The sequence below is a fragment of the Vanacampus margaritifer genome, chromosome 3, assembly GCF_051991255.1.
Source record: "Vanacampus margaritifer isolate UIUO_Vmar chromosome 3, RoL_Vmar_1.0, whole genome shotgun sequence".
In the NCBI taxonomy this organism is placed as follows: Eukaryota; Metazoa; Chordata; class Actinopteri; order Syngnathiformes; family Syngnathidae; genus Vanacampus; species Vanacampus margaritifer.
The window spans coordinates 11,328,174-11,347,467 of record NC_135434.1 but is presented as its reverse complement, the minus strand read 5'-3'; the positions used below and the strand labels follow the sequence as shown (position 1 = coordinate 11,347,467).

At 38.0% G+C, this 19,294-nt stretch overlaps 1 long non-coding RNA gene across 2 annotated transcripts in view; it reads left to right on the top strand.

Moving 5' to 3' along the window:
• Positions 1–19,294, top strand: part of LOC144049169 (uncharacterized) — an 88,120-nt gene that overhangs the window by 58,728 nt on the left and 10,098 nt on the right. Inside the window, exon 5 of one of the 2 annotated variants that reach the window (XR_013293501.1) lies at positions 14,152–14,513. The exons of the other annotated variant lie outside the window; for it this stretch is intronic. This is a non-coding gene — a long non-coding RNA (uncharacterized LOC144049169). Of the gene's footprint in view, positions 1–14,151; positions 14,514–19,294 lie in introns of those variants that run through there. 2 annotated transcript variants of the gene reach the window in all.

The following is a 19,294-nucleotide window of genomic DNA, read 5'->3' as shown; positions in this document are numbered from 1 at the left end:
TGTTTAAAAGCTTCCCCGCGGGAAAATGGAATTGAGTGTTAAAAATGCTAGTAATAAATGGTAGTAATAAGAAGCTGGAAAAGTCAATTGCACTTATAAAAAAAAAAAACAGTTGGAAGACCAGTTACCACTAATGAGATCCATTGGCAACTTGATTGGAGTATAAAGAGAGCTTATCGGAGCGGCAGTGTCTCTCAGAATCGAAGATGGGTAGAGAATCACCAATTCCTCCAATGTTGCGCAGAAAGATAGTGGAGAAATATCAGAAAGGTGTTTACCAGTTAAAAATTGCAAAAAGGTTGAAGTGATCATCATCTACAGTTCCTATTTCTTAACTTGAGAAAATTGTCTCCTTGATCCCCAAACGTTTGCAGACTGTTGTAAGAAGAAGAGGGGATGCCTCACCGTGGTGAAAATGGCCTTGTCACAACTTTTTAAAGATTTGTTGACACCATGCAATTTAAAATCAACATAGTTTTCCCTTAAAATTATACATTTTCTCAGTTTAAACTTTTGACCTGTACTCTATGTTCTATTCTGAATAAAATATTCAAATTTGGCACTTGGGCACCAAATAATTGCATACATTTTCCCCCCCACAATTTATTTGTAGATTTTTGGGGAATTGAGTTTGTATTTAAACATCAGCTAAAACTAGTACTAAATATAATAAAAACTGAATTAAAAACAAACAAACAAACAAATGTCAAAACAAAATATAAACTAACTATAATGAAAAATCCAAAACTATTATAACCCTGGTTGCTGCCTGCATTTTTTTTTTAATTAGGGGGTCTTTATTATTATTATTATTATTATTATTATTATTATTATTATTATTGATGATATCATATTTGAAAGTGGAAAAACTACACTGAATGTGGCTCTCTTTTGCTAAATGCAAACCTAGGACGTTAGACTGCTCCTAAATGGTGCCATTTTGTCCCTAAAAGTTGAGACAGTGCAACTAAAATGTTCATTTATTTGCGCCAGTGCAACCAGAAAGTTGCAAATAAAAAAATTATGAAAAAATCATATTCTTGAATAATTTTTGTTGCTATCATACTTCTTCTCCACACTTCAGCCCATTTATCAGCAATATAGTGAAATGAGTGGGATGAATATTTACTTTGCAAGTTGATTTATAGGGTGCACCCCTAAATTATCTTCTTGTACCCCTAGAATTTCAGGCTAGGGGCCAATGAGCTCCTAATAAAAAATAAAATAAATGTTAGTCTGGAGCCCTAACCTATGGTAAAAAAACAAAGAAAGATTAACTGCAATATAGTGAGGGAAGAATGCATGTATTTCAAAAAGTCACCTAATGAGTGAACTTCAATTCATCAAATTATTTTATACTGTTGCTGCTTGAGTTTAATAAACGTGACAGTCACGTTCCACCTGTCTTGGGTTTTAGGGAGTTCTCAAAGCCTACCAGTTTCTCGTTCTGTGAAGGTGAATTTTTCAGATGTTCAACACACCAGGAAAGAAGGCCGCTGGGGTCAACTTGTCTTCTGTTAGCAGACTGAGAGGCCCGTAGAGGCAGAGGAACACATTTGTATTTTGCCTTCTGGAGAACACAAACACACTCCCAAAGGAGCAGGAGCCTGAGTTTGTGTGCACGCATGCTTGGCTGCTAGCGTACGTTTAACTGTATGTGTTGGTCAAAAAGGAGGCGGCCTGGTGGGTGGTGTCTGGTCGGTGCTGGATTTCACTTTCCTTTCTTTTCTTTGGTCCTTCCTCGGGTCTCCTGACGGCCTCACGACTCTGGCTGGAAGTGTTCGGTTTAGGTGAACGGTATGGGATTTTTTAATAGGTTTTAGGTGAACTAATGAATACACACACACTCGCACGCACACACGCACATACACACACTCACTCACATACAAAAAAAAAAAGAGCAATGATGATGGATGACATGTCAAATCGGTAAAATAACTGAGCTCTCCCCCAAAAAAAAAAAAAAATTAAAAAAGGAGGGAAAAAGATCACTAGAAAGGACGTGTACTCTTTCATCACACTCTGATGTGTCTTTTAAATTGGCAACATTTAATTTGGCACGGCCGTATTTCGTAATAAAGCCATAATGGAATGAAGCTGAATCGAGCGTGTGCGTGATTATAGAGAGAACAGTAAAAGTAGTTCCCGCGTTTACTGTGAACATCATTTCCAACAGACAGGTCATTTGCAGCTTTATATTCAGTTCACAGGAGCCCGGCGGACTCATTTGGACGCACTTTGGAATTCTCGTGCATTGGATTCAAATGAAACGAGCATAGAATAAAATGCAGAAAGGGTATCGGACATTTAATGCAGGACGTACTCGTCTTTCTTTAATATTGTCATCCATAAGATGCATGTAAATGTCTCTTCTTTGTAATTCCCCTAAAATGGCGAAATTCAGACCTATTAAGGTCTTTACTGTAAATAACATTGCGGCCATGCAAAGTTGGGACTTTTATTGGCTTTTAGTGCAAGCACATAGACATGACGTATGACAAGTGTAGAGAAAATCCTGTGAACGTGTGCAACTTATTGTGCTTTTCTATTGGAAAAAAAATACGGTGCTACCACGAGCTGTTATTAATATGGATGACATACGACACATGTCTGCAATTATGCATATGTTGAAAGGCTTTTATAAATCGAATATTCCGCAGCCTGAGTTACCACGGGGACCATTTTTTTATTTACTGCGTTTTCCATTCAGCAATTGTTGCACTGCTTCAGTGGCCATGACGTTCTCAGTTTAAGAGCCCGCTGCAGGGAGGGAAGCGTTTTCAGAATAATAGCGTTTAACAAGGAGGACTCTCAACGAGACATTTAAGACAGGATACTAATTAATTCTTCCTGGGTGATTGCATTTTGTTTAGAGAGCAGTTATCTTTTCATGTAAATATTGTCACAGTCCAGAGAAAAACCTTGTAACTACACTTTGTGGTGATTGTGACTTGTTGTTGAAAGGGTGTGGTTAAACAGTCATTGGAAACAACAATGCCCGTGAAGTTTTTGGATTATTTGCTCGGTTAAGATAAGTACTCAGGTAAGCAGACAAGTCCCATTGAAGAAAACAATGAAAAAAGAGACATTGAAGAAAAAAAAAGAAGAAAAAAAAGAGACATTGAAGCCATTTAGTTGTTTGCATTAATTCATATTGTTTACATCCCCAAAAAATTTTTGTTTCAAAAATCTCTTTATTTTGAAACCCAGAGGATTCCTATACTTGTCGGTCATTTTGCAGGTGCGGCAAGACTTAAATGGAGCCCAGAATAGAAGTAACCAAAACAATGGCAATATCTGATAGCTTTCAAGGGTGCTTAATGGATTATGTGATGACTTATTGATGTAAAAAAAAATATATATAAATAACTAAAAATGAAGTGCTGCACTTGAACCGACATGAACCATTGTTGTGGCCGTCCATAAATTACTTGTCTATCCCTTGGCATTCAGTCCTGTATAGTCCTTCCAACGCAATAAAATAAGTATCTAGATTCAAACATCCACCCATCCATTTTTGATAGCACTTTTCCACATGTGGGTGAGCAGGAAGCCTCCCCCGGGATGGCTTCGGCAAGAGGTGGGACACATCCTTGATTGGTTGCAAGCTAATCACGGGGGCACATAGCAAAGCATTCAAACGTATAGTCATATTTATGGAAATTTTTGAATCTTCAATGACCCCTGATATATTTTGATAACTGATATATTTGATAACTTTACAAATGCACTTTACTATGTTTTTTTTTAATTTAAACTGAATATCATCTCCATTCAAGCGGGAGTGTTACTATCAGGCTCAAACTGGTGCATGCAACTTGTTTTAAAACAACCTAGTTATGCAGAAGTGTGTTTTTGTGTTTTATAATGTAATGTTTGTGTAAAAAAAATAACCTATTGTCAACTTGTTTATGTTGCAAAAGTTACTGCTATCTTTATTGTTTAATGCCATGTTCCACTGTATCTTTTTGACAGTAATAAATTGCATACTATGACAAAAACAAACAAACTTTTAAAGCAACTTTAGCGGGGTAGTGCATGGGCCAATGAAGAACCAAATACATTTTAGTAAACATCTGGTTAAAGGTACCACTGCAGTGTGATACTTCATTCTCCCCAGAATCATAATGGCCCCACCCATCTGTTTGGTATCGTTCATGAACCAGGAAGTAGCCTACCAACAAACAGATGGGCAAACCATTCACAAATTTACAGTAATCCGCCACCTATTCACAGTTTGCTATTCACATATTTGCCTTTTTTTTTTTGGTGCTAATTCTATAACGCGCTAAGATTGACACAAAGCCCTAGTGAATTTCTGGATTTTTTTTTTTTTTTTTTTGCCAAACAAAAAATGTAAAGTAAATAATTTTAAGGGTTATTTGCCAATATTAGTTTTAAATGATTTTAAAGTTTTTTTGAAAAATAGTTTGTGTAATTTTCAATTTAGCCTATTAACTCATTTGCTATCAAAAATGTATAAATATGTTCTATTTTAAATGCTTTAAGTGTCTCAAAGACATATTTATACGTTTTTATGTTTTATTTATTTATGCTAGAGCATACAGAAGACTTTGATGCAGCCTCTCAACTGCAAAGAACGGTTGAAGAAATTGTAGTTATTTCACAAACGGCCGGCAGCAGAGCAAAATATATCAACCAGGGCCATAATGAAAAAAAGCTCATTTACTCACAGTCTTTTTATTATTGGTTTAATGTATTCATTTCAGTTGCACTGTACAGTAATCTAATATTGAGCCCATTTTCTATTCTGTGTTGTCTCGTGTTTTGCATTACTGCGCATGTTTACGCTACTTCTTTCCTTTCCAAACAATGCGTTGTCATCTGTAAACACAATCACTGCATGCTCAGTCTTTAAGAGCAGCTTGCTGTTTGTTTATGCAAGACTTATTTTTATTGTTTAGTCTGCAGTGTGTTCCTCACTCACGACAATGCAACAGGGTCCTAATTAAGACCTTGTGTTTTCTAATAAATTTGTCTCCTGCCTTTTGTTGTTAATAATAATCTGCCGTGGGATGGAAGTGCAGGTGCATCATTTCAGGCAACATATTAATCATTGTGCAGCAGCAGTGCAGACAGCCTCAGGTATTAGTCATTGAAGTCCCAAATGTTTTTATTTGCACTCACACAAGCACTGTGTGGTGAATGGCGTAAGGTACAAAAGTATTTGTATTCCATTTACAGCTTGTGACAAAGATATGCTGCAAATATTCTCAAAAGGCAGTTTGATTTGCAATGCAGCTCCCTTACCACACCTAAAAGACAATTTATTGTCTCCAGCTCAAAGAAAACATCATCTTTCATAGAGAAAAGTACTCGAACGGTATATGACTCAGAATTATTCTCCGAAAAGAAAAAGAGCGCCGCAGGCAGGATTAATAGTATTTTCCGTTCTTTTCTCAACTCAGCCAAAGCGAACAAGACCAAAGGATGTTCTCACTCTGTTGTGTGGCTTTACATTTGACAGTCAGCTTGTACTTGACACCACACTTGCATTTGCTTTGGAATGTAAAACAGATCCTTAAGAACTCTGCCATTTGCGTAGACAGGATTGTTGATTAATTAAACAAGTCGGCTGCGTTCCCTCCCACAACGGCGCAAAATACAAAGAAAAAAAAAGTGAACTCGACCCATCTGCAGAGTTAGAATGTGCTTTGCGTTAGACATGAAAATAGGGCCCTGAGTGTTTACCTACTACACTAATGAGGAAAACTGGTATGGAAAACGCATTGGATAATATAAAAAATAATTGTTGACTTTATTAGATCATAAACGTCCCTAAGGTCGATCAAGGATATTTGGTCATACGTCCATCCCTAAAACCAACCGCTATTGCTTGCCAACAAGTGGATGATTGATTCTAAAATGTGAGCACAATTAATGCAAATCCATGAAGTGGTCACTGTCTACATTATACAAATGCATAAGAATGCTGTCCATCTAGACAGACACACAAACCATCACATTTCAAATCATTGTTTGCGCCATCTACAGGCTACGACTTCACTTAATCACTGCGAATAACCTTACATATTAAGATGCATATTAATTATTTGAGTAATTTGGATGCAGATTATTTCATTATTTTTTTCAAATTAGCTATCACCTTCTAAATGAGTATTTGCCACAGTCCATTAAATATAATTAGCTGTTTTATTACGTGTTATCTTTTGTCCTGTGACCTTTTGAAGCATCTTCTCCGAACTGCCGTTGAACTCAGGGCGGATGAAGTTTAAGGACATAAAAAGGACTTTTGTTATTCATTGAAATAATAAAGTATTATCTACTGTATGTTCATCCCTTTTTTTCCAGTGATTGTTAAGTATTTCTTACTGCTACTTTAGCACCAGACTCTCTTGAAATCACTGTTTATTATTATTTTCCCAAATAATCCATTACCCTTTTTTGGGCTATAATTTGTAGTAGTTTAATGCTAAATTGTGAAGCTTTTTTTTGCTGTACCATCAAACGTGGGCCACGTACTATGTGTCATTGTTTAATGATCATTTCAAGGATTCCCCATGAAAACTGAGATGCAAGGGCACATTTACAGCCAACTAATAGATGTGCCAAGCTACACTGGTTGGAAATCACTGGCCTCTGGAATCGTGTGACCAGACATCCTGGTTTAACCACAATTTGAGAGTCAAAGCCCGGCCGGCCCAATTGTTTTGTCACACTTTTACGGCGGTCTCATCCAAGTGTCCCGATTTTCGTTGTTTGTTTTTGTCAGAAAGCTAATTGTTTGGGACGTGTATATAAATCACACAGTTGTCATAGAGATTCATACGATAAACCAATTACAAAGGAATTTAACTGTTAGATTCCGTCCTATTTATTTTCACATTCATGTTTGCGTTCCCATTCTCATCCATATTTAATCGCTAGCAGGCAGGTCCTTGGGGGCCCCCTTGTGGCTTGGGGGCCCTAGGCAACCGCCTACTAGGCTTATAGCAAGAAACGGCTATGAGCTAAACTAATAACCACCGGGCATCAGATTTACTCACGATTAACTTTGTTATAAATAGTTCCGGGTGACAAATGATTGTATATTTGATTTTCAGTGAAATGATAATGTCATGGTTTTTAATTTTGAAAATCTGATCACCCTGCTTTGGAGCTATAAAATACAGCTTAGTGTAGGTTTTCACTAGAGTAGTGGTAACACCATCGTGTCGATTTGGTATGGATTGTGGAGTAGCAATGTCCAATCTTTGCACTGGTCTATTAGTATTAACCCTGAGAGTGGAAAACAACACGACTCATACAGAATATTGATGGCAGTGAGGTGGCATACTGCATGATTTGCGCACACATGCTTCCCCATTGATTGTTTATTACAACTGCACAGTACAGGGGGGGAAAGGCTCCATCTATCACCCGCCAGTAATGAGTATTTACATGCCGACTCAATTCGGGGTGCAGGCATCTCCAACGGGGCTCTGAGAAAGACAATGATTGAGCAGCAATCATATCTTATTATGTGACTGCACTACAAGAGTGGAGAAAGGAGCGAGGCGGAGGCCGGCGCTTTGGAAGTGACTGTTTTCTGGTGCAACCATGGACCTTTTGCCGCAAGCTAAGCATGCAGTCTCGACTCCTCGTTGCTTGGATCAATGCTAGCGCTTCATCAGGCGGTGGCAAAGACTAATGTGCCTGTTTTAAAAAGTAGACAAGTATCCTGATGTGAGCTATGCACATACACTAATGAGCTGTGCGGCTGCATGTTGTCGTGGTGATTACCATCACTTGTGGACATTGATCCCAGCGGGGTAAAAAAAAACAGGAGTGAAATCTGCAACAAAAGCAACGGAACAGCATGGCGCCTCACCCTGGTATCACAGCGGGAACACCACTGTCTTTTCAAAAATGTTCTTTTTCCTTTCTTTTGCCATGGAAAAACAAAGCAAAATATAATTTTTTTGAATTGTCATATTTGTCAGCATAACCTGACATGAACCTGAAATGATCTGTGAAAAAAATCAATTGTACCCAAGGTTGGTTTTGGCCTCTGGATCGGTCTTGAGACCATTTGTAGGGCTTCTCTCGATCTTGCTTGAATTTTCACTTAGAATACCAAAACTGAAATTAAATCAAATTTAACTTTATTTATATAGCACTTTTCATACATAAAAATGCAAGTCAAAGAGCTGCCCCCCCCCTCCTCCCTCACACACACAACCTGAGAACTATGTAAAAAGACATGGTGGGGCACAGAGAAACCATGTGAGGAAATGCACTCAAAGGGAGCTCATCCACATTGAGCCGGATGACAATTCATAGCCACAAAGAGAGGTGCCATTCCAGAGACCGCTGGCCCAAATTTGACCACACAGGGTGTAGAGCCCACCCCCCAGTCACCCGGACCTCAATCTTTTCTTGGTGGAGACCTTGTCTCAGCTCTTCAAAGTTTTAGTCCTGGCTTGATTTTTGTCTGTGTGGTTTTATTACAACAACACTAGATGTTTTTTTTATTCTGGAAGTTTGGGCTTCTCTGTCTAAACGAGAAGCCAAAGAAGACTTCTGTTCTGACACTCAGATGATAACAAAGTGCCCCCCGTGTCCCGTCAGGATCCGCTTGAGCGCCAGATGTGTTTTGACCGAGCCGATTTGCATTTATTTGCGGAATCTGATGTCTTGTAGTCAACCGTTTCCCATTCATGCCTAACACAGAATCCCTACGCTGCCTGTTTTGGTCAATACTTCATTGCAAGTAAGATTTGTTATTGATGAGGAGTTCTTTGGACCGGTTAGGAAAACGAGCAGTACAAAGAGACATGGCTGCTTACATTACATTGTGTGCACTGTGGTTTGGGATGGCTTAAATACACAAGCATTGACTTCCAGATATGTCAATAAGATATTTGGGGAATTACTTTTAAGATCCAGCCACCTCTTTTCAAAACAGTTTCCTTTGGCACGTCTGTTATTGAATTGAAAAAACAAACTATATGGCTTGTCATTCGTGGTCGTTCAGTCCTAATTTTATCACATGGTTCTACGGCCTGACGGTATGTGTGGGGTCCGTTTGGGCGGGTATCACCAAGTAGTGGTTACTTAAGAATTTGAGGAGAGTAGAAAGAAGCAGGGTGAGAACCCATTGAAAATTTGAAAATAATTGATGATCCATTTAACAAGGCATATTTTTACGCTGGGATATGCTGGAAGAATGTTTTGACGCTTGGAAAACATGGACAGCACCCACTAGAATTTGGTGGCGGTGCCAAGGAAGAACTTTTTTGTGTCCAAATCAAGTTTTTCTTGGCACAGTATCTTGCTATTGATGCTTCCATGAAAAGTTTTTAGTGGAACCATTTAAGGCCACAAATGACAAATGACAAATATAAAACCACTCACTATTGCTTACTTCCCTTGTTGCTGTGCTCATCAGCGTTTTCTTGCTGCACTCTTTCTCCTCCTAAATGAAATTTGTGTCCTTACCATGACCGGAAGCCACACACGGAGAAGTAAATACAAGAGACTCTCCTTCTGACTGATTCCTTCAATAGCAAGACGTTTTTGCCGCTTCCTGCAGTTCTATCTTGAAGTTGACACCCTGCAATGGAAAAAAGCTTGACAAATTCACACTGTCAATAAAAACAGGATTGCCGGTGTCGATTTGAACTGCTTAATTAGTTGAACTCTTTACTGTGAAGACTCAACAGGTCGGCAGTAGACGATCTGTCATTTGCGGTCTAGCGGGTCTGCGAAGAGGATCCAATTCTGCTGGGGATGAAGACTCAAACATCCCTGAAATCTAAAAAAACAACAAACTAATATCTTATACAGTATCTCTGCGTATAAATTTACATGTATAATTTCTGTGGCATTTAGCGGGCAGCCCCACAGGCCAGTACAGATGTCTCTGGCAATGACCTAACTCTTCATTAATATGTATGCAGACAAGCAACTAAAAAAGAAGAAGACTTAAATTGCTCTTCTCTTGTTACAGCTTCCCTGCGCTTTGAGCGCACCAGGGAGAGTGAAAAGCTGTCCAAGTGTACATCATGAACTCCCTACTCACCCCCCCCTTCCATCTGGGCCAAATGTGACTGTGTGTGAGAGTGTAGTGGAGGTTCGAGCTTATTAAGAGACATTTAAAGAGGATCCCTTACTCAATTCTCCTTTAATGTATTTGTTTAGGTATCAGGACTCATGTCCTACCTTGTCAGAGGGGGAAACCTCTTTTGTTGGAGCGGAGGAAACAGCGATGTGATTGTTCTGCTCTTTTTTTTCATCCTTTTTTCCTACTGGTCACATCTTAGACAAGTTAACCTCTTTAATTAAGAGTACTTAGCTGTGTGGGCCCCGGACGGGGCAGGAAGCGATTGTTGAGACCCTGCCAAGCTGGATTGGGTTTCTCGGCAGCCCATGCTGGAAGCCAAGACTTGAATGGGAGACTGGCTTGTCAGCAGATGCTGTGCTCGGGGATCAGTGTCTCTCTGTGAGGTTACAAGAGCCCTTTTCCTCCAGACAAGAGGAGGAGGGTGGACAGAGGACAAGTAAAGGGTGTAGTGACCAAATGAAGATGAGGAGAAACTCGTATGCAGGAAACTGAATACTTGGCATTGACTGTCAGTTACTTTCTGGCCCGGTGAACATGTCAGCACAGCATTGTCCTCTGTGGGGGCACGGAGGAACAGTGGGAGTGGTTTGAGACGGGGGACGCTGGGGCCCACCCACTGAAATATTTGAATGCCACATCATTCAAAAAACAACATGTAGTCAGTAGTCACAGACCAATGAAAACCATGTGTGTTCAAATAATGTTTTTTTTAATGTTTTCTGAAAATACACCACGAACATGTCCTGGACAGATTTAGTACCAAATACGTAAATCAGTCGTTTCTCAGTCATCATTGAATGTGTGTTAAAATGTGTTCCGACCATTTAGAATATAATTGATAGAATATGTACATAGTTTTAAGTTGCACTTTCTAAGGAGTAATGAGTAGATGCAGGCTTTGTTTTCACAAAGCTCTAAATTTCATCGCAGTATTGCATTAAATTGGCATCATTAATTGTATATTTGCTATAATTATAGGTTGAAAGTTGTCTCAAAGGTGAATTAAATGTGCTCAACATGTGAAATTTATTTATTTATTTATTTATTTATTTTTTATGGAGAGCTCAGTATTGTTCATTCGGTAATTTTACCGATTTGCCATGTCATCATCATTGCTCTCTCTCTTTTTTAGAATTTTTTTTATTATGTATGTGGGTGAGTATGTGTACGTGCGTGTGTGCATGTCAAATTTAGAATGGGAATGATGTGACGCAGTTTTGCTGATTATGCCAGCGGGAAGTTTGATTTGGTAGAAAATGTAGAATATGAAGAAATGTGTGGCGAATTGGAATTTTTGAAATGTTGAAAATTGCCCCCAAGGTAAATTGAATGAGTTGTACATGAAGAATTTCAAATCTGTGATGTTGAATGTGTCATTAGGAATGAATGGGGATTTTTTTGTGTGGAAAAACATGGAATACAATTAAAAAGGTTGTATTGATTCATTTATTTTTACTATCATTCCATGTCCTTATTTGAATACAACTCAAATTGCATTGAAGAATCAATTCCCACTAGTATCGCTACTGTTGCGCAGTCGTCGAACCCCTGATGCCAACATGTAATCTGGGACAATATCAAAGAGCTCACACTGGTAGAGAAATTAGACAGTGCAACATGCTGGGATCCAATTTGACTTGATCACACTCAATGTACACGACTGTCATAACTAAATCTAAATGATTGCCTTTATAAAAGATGTCATTTGCGATCCTTTTTCATCTCTCACAATTACTCACATAATGAATCATTCCTTCTCATTTCCGTCAGTAATAAGAGCCAGCCTGCTGTGTTCACATTGTAATTTCATCCTGCACTCTAACCCTAAATGAATACATACGTCATGTGGCGTACATGCTGTTTCTGTATTAGTCAAGCCGGCATTCTGAGAGCGGCGCCTCTAATTTCAGTTTTGATATCCTAAGTACGCTTTCATGCTCGCGGTGGCAGGGAATGTTCTGAACGGGACAAACCCATCATCTCGTTAGCTTTATGGCTCTGTTTGCCAGACGGCGGAATTGTGGAACTTTCCACTTGTTCACGGGGCTCCGCTCACTGTACAGTTGAAGAAAAATGTGAAAATATTCACTACTGTAGCTCTATAAAACAATCCTTGTCCTTGAAGGGAAGCATTACTCATAAGGATGTCAAACGCCGAGAGCCAAAACCGATATTAGTCATCTGCATGGTTGCAAACTTTCTGCAAGTTGACACACACTATGTGCTCTTCAGTGTTTTTTTTTCTTTTTCTTTTCTCAATAGATGCCACACGCTCTATAGTTATCAGGTGTGTTCAATACAGGCCAAAAGTTTGGACACAGACACACATCTCATTCAATGTGTTTGCTTATTTATATTGTAGATTCTCACTAAAGGCATCAAAACAAAGAATGAACACATGTAGAGTTATGTACTTAAAAAAAAAAAAAAAGGTGAAATAACTGAAAGCATGTTTTAGATTTTTCAAAATGGCCACTCTTTGCGCTGATTACTGCTTTGTACACTCTTGGAATTCCCACCTGTGGGAACTCCTTCAATAGTGTTGGAAAACCATTTCAGGTGACTTCGAGGGAATGTCAACAGTGTGCAAAAAAAAAATCACGAGAGCAAAGAGTGACTAATTTGAAGAAACTAGAATACAAAGCATGTTTTCTATCATTTTGCCGTTTTGCCGTTTTTTTAAGTACATAACTCCACATGTGTTCATTCAAAGTTTTGATGCTTTCGGTGAGAATCTACAATGTAAATAGTCGTGAAAATAAAGAAAATGCATTGCATGAGAAGGTGTGTCCAAAATTTGGGCCTGTACTGTATGTACATATTTCAGTTATAGCATCTATTGCTATTGCCTCATCTTATACCACAAGTACATTTATATTTGTATACTTTCTATATACAGTAAACTTGGATTTTTAACATAATCTGCGCTGAAATCGGATTCATTTAAAAGTTCATTTTAAGTATATTGTAGTAAGGATATACTAGATAAATGAATATAATTATAATTCTGCGTGTGAGTATGCTTTAGACCAGTGGTTTGCAAAGTGTGGCGTAAGTATCATTTGTGGTACAGGGGCTCCCTCTAGTGGTATGTGAAAGAATCACTGAACTTACTGTGTCACATAATGTCGAAGTGGCTTTTTTTAAATTCAGTATATTATGGTAATGTGTAAAATACAGTTCAGTTGTGGTTGACTTTAAGTTCAGTTAAGTTTTGTAACAGTTAACATTTGTGTGATTACGATTTATTTCATCATTATTGAGTTTTTATTTTCCTTTAGCACAGTATTAATGTTAAAACCGCACTGGCTCACAATAATATTAAACATTCATAGTAATGATGGGGACTTAGTGTAAAATAAAAATTGGGAACCACTGATTTAGACAATAGACTTTGTCTTAACATAACAGTGACTTCTTTACTTCAGTACTTTCAGTTGAACCCAGCGCAGCTACCTCTTTATGCATCCATGTCTACACACACACACACACACACACACACACACACACACACACACACACACACGCACATATTGGGTTACCCTGTCATGAGCTCAAATACACCCATCAGGGTCTCCAGGAGTTGAAAGTTCTTGGGTGTCCTCAAGATTGAAGCGAGTTATTTTGGTCCCATTGACCTAAATTACCTTTAAAATTGCACCCTTTGTGTCCAGACCCAATACAAAGATATAATCATTTCTTAACCTTTATGTCTTAATAGCAAGGCATGTGCTTCTGCATTAACCTTATTATCCCCCCCCCCCCCCCCCAAATTGTATGGAGTTGATTTAAAAATGTGTTCCTGTTTCACATTTGTATTAGTGATGTTTAACAGCCAAAAATGGAAGACTGCGCCTAATTGGCTGATCTCTTTGAAGTGGAATCAAGCACCACCACATAAGCAGCGGTTTGCGTTGCAGGCAAAATATAGGGGGAATGGCAACCTCATTTCCCAAGTTGACCGCAAGGTTCAAGCATGCGTAGCTTGAGGTCAGCGTGTTGCCGTACGCTCTCGTAATGTCTGTCTGCTGCCCGCCTCACTTCCTCTCCTCTTCTTCTCCCAGGAAGTGTTCCCCTCCGAGGCCTTTGGAGCTAAAGATGGCGGCCTTTGTCTTACCAACGTGATTCATATATCCCTCGTGCATAGGCACAACTCAAGTCCGGGGTTCAATTCCAGTCAGACGTAAAGAAGCTGCGCTGATTAAAGATCTATCATTGGGATGAACACTACCCTAAAAAACAACAACAACTTCATGTAGAGTACGAATCTTACATGAGCGATTTAACTCTGAATACTCATGCTATTTTTTTTTTTTGCAAGAGATTTATTATGGAGGATTTTCCCCACCCCCACTGTCAAGGGTTTGAGCTTTAGCAGTCTGCAAAGTTACTCAGGCTAATGTGGTGCTGCAGGCTGAAGTGCAGATAAATTAAATCTCCACATGTATCCCATTATCCCAACACAGTGTGCCATCCACATTTGCTTCTAAAATAAGTTCCATTAAAAAAAAAAAAAGAAGTGAATTTTGTCCTCCAGTGTGTCTTGTGGCTACCTTTTTGCTTGGCACTAGTAACTGAGGATTTAGAAGAAGAAGAAGAAAAAAAAATCACATTTATTAAGGTTACCAAAATGGAGAGGGAGTGTTTTTTTCTTAATAATTGAATTAATTTAATTACAATTTTCATTAATTAAAATTCTTTTTTTTCTTTATCCCCAAAAATGAAATTGAAAATACTTAAATGTTACAAGATAACATGCATTTAAAAAAATAAATAAAATAAAATTAAAAGTTAGTATAGCTTGAATGCTATAAGGTAGCACACTAAAACTAATAACTTTCTCTGTCACTGTTAACACCACCTCCTATTTTCAATACATTTAACTGCTTTGCATATTTTGAACTTCAGTATATTGTTATATTAATGGAACATTAAGCCTTAATATTTGATTTCAGTGCTGTTCAGACATGAAACAGACTGCAACCTGAATTTTCAGATAAATAAATAAGTTTACTGATTAGTATTTCCTAAATTTGAGTCAAAAAAATAAATCGCAATAATCAATTTATAGATTTGCATCGGGATTAATCGGTATCAAATCGAATCGTGACCTATGAATCGCCAGGTACTAGGCAATTCACACCCTTAATAATCAATATTATCATGTTTCACAAACAAGCGGCCTTGGTCTTCCATTTTCCTGTATGTGAGCTTCAAGTTTGGACATCCCTGCTTTATTTGGTGACAAAGTCTGTACTGACTTAGTACAAGCAAAGTACAACCAAAACTAGGGTTACAGAGGCATATATAATGTCATAAAAACAAAACTTCACTCGGGAGACAATGCTTCCGTGCAGCAGTGAAACAGGTCCAATGATTAATTCCAACTTTTCCACCAAATTTACTCAATCTGTGGAAGTGGTTGAAATGCAATTTGCAGACATATGGAGCAGCAAGGGCAGAATGGATCCTGTTTGGGCCCCCCGGTGTAAGAAAGTTGAGATGCTCAGAACATTGGCCTGCTGCAGTCTGGGCTTTTTTCCAGAAAGCCTGAAAACGTTCCATGTCCATCCGTCATTCTCCAGTTTAGTCCCCTTAATAAGCGAGCCGCTCGCCACAGAATCAGGTGGTTGCAATTAGAGAAAATTAGCACCCGCTAATATGATTATTATATAAAGTATTTTATGAGGGTTGCTGGTGGTGTTTTGCTGAACATACTCCAGACAGGATGCAACATTTTGTACTGGCAGACAAATTAGGCATTTGCATCTTAAAAGGAGCTCGTTGGCTATTTTGCAATTCCTCATCAGCACAATTAGGCTCATTTATTCCTTCCAACTTTTTACTAAACATCCCTTTTCCTCGGCCAGCCAGCTCCATGTCAGTGCGAGAGTGCTGCATCATCTGATTGAATAAAGAAGCCAACTAATGTAATAATAAATTCCTGCTGCGCCGCAGAGGTCATTACCTTGACTTAGGAACGAATCAATTTAATTTTCGAGTAAACAATAAACACTTGTTGATCCAATAAGAAAATGTAAGAAGATTATAGAAGTCCGAGAAGCAGTAGACAAATAATGGCATGTTATCAGTATTAAAATTTGAAAAAGTGAAATGGAAACTTTAATATTTGTTTGGGATTTTGGTGGGCTTTTATTGAATAGTTTCACTTTGTAGTAGCTTTTGTTTTTTTTTATTTTCTGGAGAGCTCTCAGTATAGTTCATTCGGTAATTTTACCGATTTGACATGTCATCATCATTGCTCTCTTTTTTTCTTTTTATATGTTTTCATTTTCATTGTTTACATTATGCAATATGTCTTGGTATTGTGATATTTTGTCTTTCATATCTTTTATGTGGATCTCGAGCTTAAACAATGCAGTTAGTTAGTTACAGCAATGAAATCTCAACTTTTTTGCAATGTCCCCTTTCTCTCGGTTATACTCGGTCAGTGTTGAATTTGCTGACAAATGTTCCCGAAGTCTCGGAAGACTTGACGCCGGCCTTTCCGAGCCGAGTCCTGGTCGCAATGAGCTCCCTGTGGAGGTGCTGGAGGAAGAGCCCGAGCAGGTGATCTTACCTGCTGCATTGTTCCTAGTTTGTGAAGTCCTCCGGATTCAATTGCCGACGCCCCCCAGCTGCTTTGATACAGTTGCTTGGATACCAAGTCCACCTGGACCAGCATATGGTCGCAGCATGCTGCTTTTCGTGTAAGACAGACGCTCCGCGCAAACAGTTTTTTTGGTCCCTTTTCTCAAACTCCCCCTCGTCTTGCACTCTATTGATATCTCACTTTTTTGGCCATCTTTAAAAAAAACAGAGTGAGGAAGCTGTATGGAGTAATTAGCAGCCGGATGATGGATGCGTCATAGCTGGTAACTGACAGGAGGCATACGGGTTAGGGTTACTCGGGCCAAACCCTGGGAGACTTAATGTTACACAGAAAATAAGAAGTGAGATGAAAATCATTAGACCGTTGTCATGATGCGGGGGAGGGCACGGCGGTTTCATCGTACGACAATAAACGTTCATATCATAAATAAATCGGGTCAACTCACTTGTTTTTTTTTTTTAATCATGATCCAAATTTGCGTTCTTCCCCTGGATGCAAAGCTATTAATATTGGACAATTTACATGGTAGTTTTTTTAATCAGTGTTTTTTTTAATCAGTGGTACTGGAGGGCTAATCAGATGTATGACAAAAATCCCACTTTATTATGGACGCAATACGTGCATATGGGCAAAATACATGCACTTAATATGTTTGATTTTTTATTTTAAAAAATCTCACTACACTGACCCGACAACAAAGGGTTTGAAGCACAAAGGGCTGCCGTTCGTAAAAAATACCATTCAAGGACGTCACAAAACTGCTGAAGAAACCAACAATAAATACAATAACTCTTTTTTTTTTCTTCTTCTTCTTTATTTATTTATTTATTTATTTATTTTTACAAAAATCAACTCAGTCAAATTTGTAATATTATTGAGGTACTGTTATGTCCTGCATATTATTTCAAATTTGCAAAAAATTATTTGGCCTATTCATGTTGTAGTACACAACATGAATATATACACAATAATGAAAATATACACACAGTATATCGTCCCTGCTATGTGAAAAACACTTATGTCCAATTTTTTTTATTTTTATGTTTTGGGGATGAAACTGAATGCAGCCATCCCAAGAACGTAAAAATAAAATAATGGGGGCGGGGGGGGACGTATATTGTACGTGTTTTTCACATAGCAACGACAATATATATGGGTCTTGTCTGCCATCTAGTGTTGAATGGTGGTATTGCAACTTAAAACTACAGTTGACCTCTACATACTCGCAATTTGGCACCCACAGATTTGTATATTGTCAGATTTAGTTTTTATATATTTTTTGATAATATTTTTGTGTTTTTCTGGGAGGGGTTTCCCTGATATCATCCCCCCCTCATCCCCCCATTTTCCCAACTTACATTAGCTTACATTAAGAATTGTTGACGCTTCACTTTTCTCCATGTTAATTTTGAGCATAAAAGCATAATGGCAAATAGATTCTTACTAGTGCTAGTCTTTAAAAAAAAAACTAATGATATAATAATGAATAAATAAAGTAAGATTAATTAATTTAATTAATTACCCACATACACATAACTTATTCTAAGTTGAAAAATTATTAGTAAGAAGTACATACTTCTTAACCCCTAATTTCTATTTAATTAGCAATATTTAGGAATATTCATATACTACAGTATATATATAACATGAATTATACTGTACCATAAACCAATATGCAATGTACTTTTTTTTATACATTTGTAGTTTATCCATAATACACTATTAACTTTCCCAGTGCACTAGTTAATAATAATAATAATAAATATACATTATACTATCAACTTTTCACATAACTATAACCTATTCATAAAAAAATAGTTATACAATTCAAAGTATATACCATTTAATCTCTTTTCACCTCCTTTACCACTACTTTTACATCTCTCTTTTTTTTTTTTACTGTGTTAGTTCTACTTGCTTTACATCCGTCCTAAATTCACTTGTTGCGCAAGTAATGCGTATATGCTCTTTTTCATTCAGCAACTCTTTAATAAATACTACAGCCCACATTTATCAGTGCAATCCTGTAAAACCTCCAAAACCATTCACTGCTGATAGAACTTTTAAATGCAATTTCTGCTATTATTGTTAGCAGCATTATGACTAGTATTTCAAAGTGCACTTTCATATCAGTGTCACCCACAAACACCTCGCAACATTTGTCTTTGGTAGCGGCGGCTTAGGGAGCAACCACATGAATAAAAGATGACTCTGCGCGTCGTTTAGCCGATTCCGCATCAAATGTGGTGGGTGCGTCTCGCTTGAATAATGTAGATAGGTCCCGTCGAAAAGGTCAGCGGATATTACCTTTCATTTTGAGATTCACTGCGTTTTCTCCAAACATGTGGCGTCTAATGCAAACCGCATGAAGTCAGGCGGCCTCTCGGTAGACGCCCACGTAGAAACGAATCAAAAGATACTCAGTCGAATTACAAAAATGCAGTAAGTGTTTCTTTGACTTTTGTCCTTTCTTAAAAGCAAACATGGCTGCGGGACATTCTTTTTATTTATGTCCGCAAAAGAGGTTGTGTTTTTATCGGTGTAGGATTGTCCATTAGTTTTGTTTTGTTTTGTTTTTCGACAGTTTTTAAACT